General features: G+C 39.1%; 1 long non-coding RNA gene across 1 annotated transcript; it reads right to left on the bottom strand.

Moving 5' to 3' along the window:
* Positions 1-5,059: 5,059 nt before the first annotated feature.
* LOC120554052 lies at positions 5,060-6,601 on the bottom strand. The gene is made up of 2 exons (XR_005638295.1): positions 6,226-6,601; positions 5,060-5,433 (listed from the first exon to the last, which is right to left on the bottom strand). It is a non-coding gene; the product is annotated as an uncharacterized LOC120554052 (long non-coding RNA).
* Positions 6,602-6,995: the final 394 nt, after the last annotated feature.

Raw genomic sequence — 6,995 nt, 5'->3', positions numbered from 1 at the left:
TTTACAATCCATCGTTTTTGAGTGCATAACCTATTTGTACTAGTGTAGAAGTTGGTATCATTTCGGCATTATTAGTGGGGTAATGTTAAGAGACACTTCGGATCCATTAGCCTCTGCGCTAAGCTATTCAGCTGATAACGCTACGCTACGATAACGCTCCCAATGTTCGACCCAGGTGAAAAAAGCTTCTGGGGGGCTGTTTGGCTCGAGATCATGGTGCAAAGGACCCTAGGGTGAAATTACTCCGAACCATCACTTTAAATTTCAGATGTTATGTTTCCGAGGTAAGAGAGAAAAACGGGGTGGTGGGGAAGGAAGTAAATAAAATACTTACATTTTGTATCAGTGACATGTCAAACTGCAGTGCATATTCATACATGCAGATATACAGTATGAGAATACTAAATTACCTAGTTCATTCAGACTTTTAGGTATCAGCCTACCTTGCTGAGCCACTTCTCTGGTCAGAAATTGGGTCCATAATATTCATGTTCATATTACTGTTTCTGTGTACCATCTAAATACTTGTTTATGCTTACCTTCTGTGCCTATGTGTCTATAACTATGTATATGTGTCCATGTCTATGCTTAGCGTCTGTCTATGTGTCCATTTCTATATCAAGTGTATTCTCACCCTCTGTGTCTATGTTTATGATTACCTGTCTATGTTTATTTCTATGTATTGTTAACAACAAATGATAGAACGACTGTTTTGACTAATTATTCGAGACATACATTTCTTGCATTTATATACACGCAAATACAGAGTAAAGTACATGTTATATAGACATAAGTCTATGTAGAAGTACCCTGTGTTACATCTTGTAAAACACGCTGGTTAGGTGTTCAGAAGGTTGAAGTTTGAAGCCCTCGGCAGGTCGGAGCTGTGCCTGACGTCATCAGCTGCAGCCTGTCTGCGTCTTTCTCCAGGGCGTCAACCAATAGGAAAGAGTCCTCAGCTGCAGCCTGTCTGCGTCTTTCTCCAGGGCGTCAACCAATAGGAAAGAGTCCTCAGCTGCAGCCTGTCTGCGTCTTTCTCCAGGGCGTCAACCAATAGGAAAGAGTCCTCAGCTGCAGCCTGTCTGCGTCTTTCTCCAGGGCGTCAACCAATAGGAGTCCTCCGCAGGCTCGTAGACATCTCGGAAGTCTTCTCTTCCTGCGTGGCAGTAAACGTTCTCTTATACATCCATGCAGTAGGCTACTGGTGTGGGATAACCACATCTTGCAGACATGTTCTCTTCAGTTACCAGACTCGTTATCAACCTGCACGTGCTCCTGACTCACAGTTTAGTAAGTGACGTAACGGGTTCTGTGTTGTTGGTAGACTTTTACACGGTGATGCTGTTTAAACGCTTGAGTCAGATTTACCGCTAACATGCTGCATAAAAGCTGTAGATTAAAGCTACTTCCTTGTATACAACCTACGTCACGATGACGTACCGTCACCCCTTCATGTATGGTGTTTACACATCAGTCTCCTCAAACAAGGCAGATTGTACAAATGAATAGTTTGACTATACTTACTCTTAATTTTAATTGAAGACCATTTATATTAATGTATTATACTGTTAATTTACAATTTATTTTCTTATATTTGGTATTGTTTCATTTGAGATCTTTAATGTTTAACTATCGGACCCAGAAGGATTTTAATACTGTTCAACCTGCCTTGTTGGTGTAAAACAAATCAAAAACATGTTGAAAAATAGATGGCTTAATATAAGTTACACATATTTGGCTACATAGTGAAATAATGACTAAAACCAGCGGTGGAAGAAGTATTCAGATCCTTTATTTAGCAAAACTTTAATACCATACTGTAGAAATACTCAGTTACAGATAAAGGTCCAGCATTGGAAATGTTACCTGAATAAAAGTATGTACAATCAGGAAAAGGTATTTGACGTATTCAAAGTACTAAATGCAGAAAACTGTAAATTTATTTAATCAGTCAAGCTGATAAAAGGAGGAAATATGTTAGTTAGTTGAAAATTTTCAGAAAAGTGTACTTAAAGTATCAAAAGTAAAAGTACTGATTATGCAGAAGAATGACCCAGATCAGTTATTTTATTATATATTATTAGATTACAATAATTTATAGTAACTACAGTCAAATACAATGTTTGAAGAAGATTATGCATAGACTATTAGTCTATGCATAATCTTCTTCAAACATTATATTTGACTGCTTTTTAAGATGTTTTATATGCTGCTAAATGTACAGGAAGTATCTAAAGTAAAAGTAGTCATGCAGGCAGAATGTGTATGTTTATTGTACCATATTATATTTATAAGAGCTTTATGCTTTTTTAAAGCACTTTTCTAAGCAGAGTAACCAATCCACAGTATCGCAGCACACCAGCCTTCTTTCACTCTAATATTAATATGTATCAAACATGTCATGTGTTACGCACTTTGTTTTTGTGTCAGCTGGTCTTTTATTCCTCCTCAAGAAAAATAAATTTACTGAACCAGAATAATCCAATAAACTCTTTTTCTCCCCCAGATGAGTGCAGAGTATTGTATGTCATGATTCTTTTTAAATAAAAAAGTAAGTAATAGTGGTATGCGGTATGTATTATGTACTCTCTACACTGTGCATGCCATAAAAGTGGATTTAAAACATTTTTTTTCATCTAGTCTAGTTTCTACTTTTCTCTAAGTTCCCCTATTCTAGTCTCAACTCTTCTGAGTTTCTCTACTCTAGTTTCTACTCTTTAAATCTGTCATATTACTCTACAAATCTCTTCTACCCTGCACTACCTTTCCTAACCTCTTTCCTTTTCTAAGTGTCCTATCTAAGTGTTTGCAAAAACGCTGGCAGCGAGCAGGTCTTGAACCTGACAACGACTATTATTGCATTTTGTGACACATAGGACACAAACCCTGGTCATAGTATAGTATGTGTAAAAAAAGTGAAAAAAGCCATTGTATTCTTCCAAGTGGGATTGAATCCTTCAATCTCAGATTGTTGAGTCAGTAATTTATCTCAGTGAGCTATCCTAATTAATCAATTAAGTAATCAACAAATTAACCAATCAATGAATACATTAATCAACCAATTAACAGCTCAATTAGCAGATAAATCAATCAACCAATTAATCAATCAATTTTATTTGTCACATGAAATCAATTAGTACAAAGGACAAAGTTTGAACAACAAATAATAGAATGGAAACCTGAAATGTCAGTTTCAGGAATAGCTCACTGAGATAAGCTACTGACTCAGCCATCTGAGGTTGAAGGATCCAATCCCACATTTGTCTCAACAGCTTTTCAACTTCTCTCCTCTGAAATGTGAACAATAAATACAACTTCCAACCAGTGCAGAGTGTCAGATCACATAGCTCAGCGTGATAGAATGCTGGTTAGAGGATGTGAAGGTCTTGGGTTCAATCACCCTGATGGACCGGGCATTTCCTGCATTTCACAGAAAATTTCTTTCTTCCCTAAACCCAACAGTTCGTCTTAAGTGCGTACTGTATTCGCTGGAGGTGGCGGCTGAGGTGGCGGCAGAGCGGAATAGGCATCAGCCCTTCACCCAGGAGACCCGGGTTCACATCCAGCGTGCCCCAGTAGGATGTGCGCAAGGTAAGGTAGGCACCACCCCGAAGGGGTGGTGCCTACCAAAGGGGGGTGGTGCCCAAGGGGGTGGTGCCCACCAGCAACTCCAATGCCACCCCAGAGGGGGAAACCCCAATGCCGCCCCGAAGGGGCGGCATTGGGGTTTCCCAAGTGTCATAAACGGTGCGTTGCAACCCCAAAGGGGTTGCAACGCACCTTACCTTTTGCCAACTGCAACAATGAATTTTTTCTCTAAGTGTCATAAGTACATCTCTGGCCTTTCACCCAGGAGACCAGGGTTCTTGTCCCACGTGTCATGGTTAAGTACTTTCCTAATCCCAACTGTCCTTGGCCTCTTTATGGAGCCAAGGACAGTTCGGTTTTGGAAAGTACTTTTCCATGCCACGCGGGACACAAACCCCAGTCTCCTGGATGAAGGACCTCGTATTCCTGGGTGATGAACCTCATCATAAGGTGCGCTCATCACAAGTATTGAACCCACAACTAATGTGTTCTTCCAACCAGCGTTCTATCACACTGAGCTATCTGATCTGATACTCCTATCCTGGTTGGAAGTTGTATTTATTGTACAAATGTGGGATTTGATCCTTCAACCCCAGATTGTTGAGTCAGTAGCTTATCTCAGTGAGCTATTCCTGAAGCTGACATATCAGCTGTTGGTACTGTTATTTGTTGTTCACACTTCGTATTTGTCTATTCCTGTGTGTGTCCTATCTAAGTGTTTGCACATACACTGGCAGCGAGCAGGTCTTGAACCTGACAACGCGCTTGGAAGGGTACTATTATATACAGTACAGGCCAAAAGTTTGGACACACCTTCTCATTCAATGTGTTGCTTTATTTTCATGACTATTTACATTGTAGATTCTCACTGAAGGCATCAAAACTATGACTGAACACATATGGAATTATGTACTTAACAAAAAAGTGTGAAATAACTGAAAACATGTCTTATATATTAGATTCTTCAAAGTAGCCACCCTTTGCTTTTTTTGATAACTCTGCAAACCCTTGGTGTTCTCTCAATGAGCTTCATGAGGTAGTCACCTGAAATGGTTTTCACGTCACAGGTGTGCCTTGTCAGGGTTAATTAGTGGAATTTTTTCCCTTATTATAAAAATGCAAAGGGTGGCTACTTTGAAGAATATAAAAATAAATAAATAAAATATAAGACATGTTTTCAGTTATTTCACACTTTTTTGTTAAGTACATAATTCCATATGTGTTCATTCATAGTTTTGATGCCTTCAGTGAGAACCTACAATGTAAATAGTCATGAAAATAAAAAGGAAATGCTTTGAATGAGAAGGTGTGTCCAAACTTTTGGCCTGTACTGTATATATAATAATAATAATATATCTCCGCGTCACCCGACCAACCTCCCAGCACAAAATTACGGAAAAGGCTTTTAGTACTGGAGAGAGCTCAGTGTGATAGAACTCTGGTTTGAGGAAACGCAGGTCATGGATCATCATCCCGGGAGATAATTTATTTAAAGATGTACATCCACTTTTATGGAATGCAGTTTAACTGGCAGACATTTTGTATGACTTTTACATAGATTTTTTTTACATAACACATAATACTACTATTACTGCATTTTTATGAGTACATACTATGTCATGGCTTTTTTTATTACTTTTTTCGACATACTATACTATGACTTTTTTATCACTATTTTCAACGTACTATAATATGGCTTTTTATCACTTTTTTTCGACATACTATACAGTTACTTTTTTACGCACAAAAATCATGACATACAATACTATGAGTATACTGTGAGTACAGTATGAAGAAGACATGAATGACGTGAAGGAACTTCTCAGTTGTGATCCAGAAACTCATCTGGGGAGAAAACAAGAGGAAGAGAGTTTATTGGATTATTCCGGGCAGCAGGTCAAACAAGCTATCCAACTTAACTGTAACTCTGGCATAATAATGGTGGGCGACAGCACTTCTAAAACACACACACAGTGCTTGAAAGTGTGCGTTTGATTTCATGTCTTCTCAGATTTAATTTTTGATGACCAAACCACACAAATGATGTCATCTGTACCAGTCAATTCCAACCTTAACAAACGATTCTGTGGCACTTAGGCCTACACAATTTAAATACATGCAATGTGTGTGTTCAGGAAGGCATGAAGCTGAGGGCGGGAGGAGAACAATATTAAGCGATGATGAAGGGTAGTAGTACCGGAAAGAACTTCAATGTGCCTTCAACCTTGGCTGCATTCTTTTCATTGCTAAAATGTGAAATTCAAAACCCCTCTGAGTGGAGAAGATGGAACCAGAACTAAACGTTCTCAGAGAGTTATGAGAACTAACAACAGCAGTTTACATTCTGCTCTATCACATTCACTCCATAGTCTTATTATACTGAATCAGCATTATAAACAACACTACACCACCACCTGGCTCTAACATACAGAAGGGGACAGTTCTGCCAATGAAAAGACCTCAAGCAGCAAATAAACCCATGCAAACACTTCACCACTGACCTAACAGGAGTAACTGGAGCGTCAGTGCCACATGAGGGTCATCATCAGATACCTCTCATTTCTCATCATCATCGATCTTAATCATTAATTAATGAATGCCATATTTCTTATCTCCAGATACAGTGCAGAGACTTACTTTTTTGTTTAGAAGCTGAAGAAGGCGCTATTTCAACGAAGTCCTCAATGCCATTGTAGGCCATCCAGAAGCGTTTTAATCTATCATGGAATAGCATTATATTCTCTTTGTAAAATAAATAAATAATTATGACTCAACCTAGCCTTGGTCTGTGTTTTTAGCCTGACAGCTAACAGCTTGGCCGTTTCAAAGGGCAGAGGACTTCAGTGCAACCGTAGCCCTTCCAGAAGTTTAGTAATCCGGCGTGGTACTTCTGTGACTTTTCACAATCATTTCATAAAGATAAATCCACGACTGAACGGTTATTGAGTCATCTTTTTGTATGAAAAGCTATCTTTTCTTTTACCCGTAGCCTCCGCCATCTTGGCTGCTGACTGATGGCTTCGTCGACCAATCACATGAAGTTTAGGTCAGGAGACAGGGAGCTTGCTCAGCCAATAGATAGCCCTAACCTGATACAAGCAAGTATATGTGTGTGTGTGTGTGTGTGTGTGTGTGTGTGTGTGTGTGTGTGTGTGTGTGTGTGTGTGTGTGTGTGTGTGTGTGTGTGTGTGTGTGTGTGTGTGTGTGTGTGTGTGTGTGTGTGTGTGTGTGTGTGTGTGTGTTGGAAGCAGACACAGAGAGGATGGATAGAGTGGGATTTGGCCTACTGATGTCTAATAGATAGAAAATGCATTGGAGATGACAACTATTGCAGGATAAAAGTGTACAGACCTTTATGGGGAAACAATCTAACTAGTTTTATATTTGTACTTACAGTGTTTATTTTT

Source organism: Perca fluviatilis, chromosome 24 (assembly GCF_010015445.1).
Source record: "Perca fluviatilis chromosome 24, GENO_Pfluv_1.0, whole genome shotgun sequence".
NCBI classification, from domain to species: Eukaryota; Metazoa; Chordata; class Actinopteri; order Perciformes; family Percidae; genus Perca; species Perca fluviatilis.
Note: the sequence above shows the minus strand (reverse complement) of the source record. Positions and strands in the feature narration are given on the sequence as shown.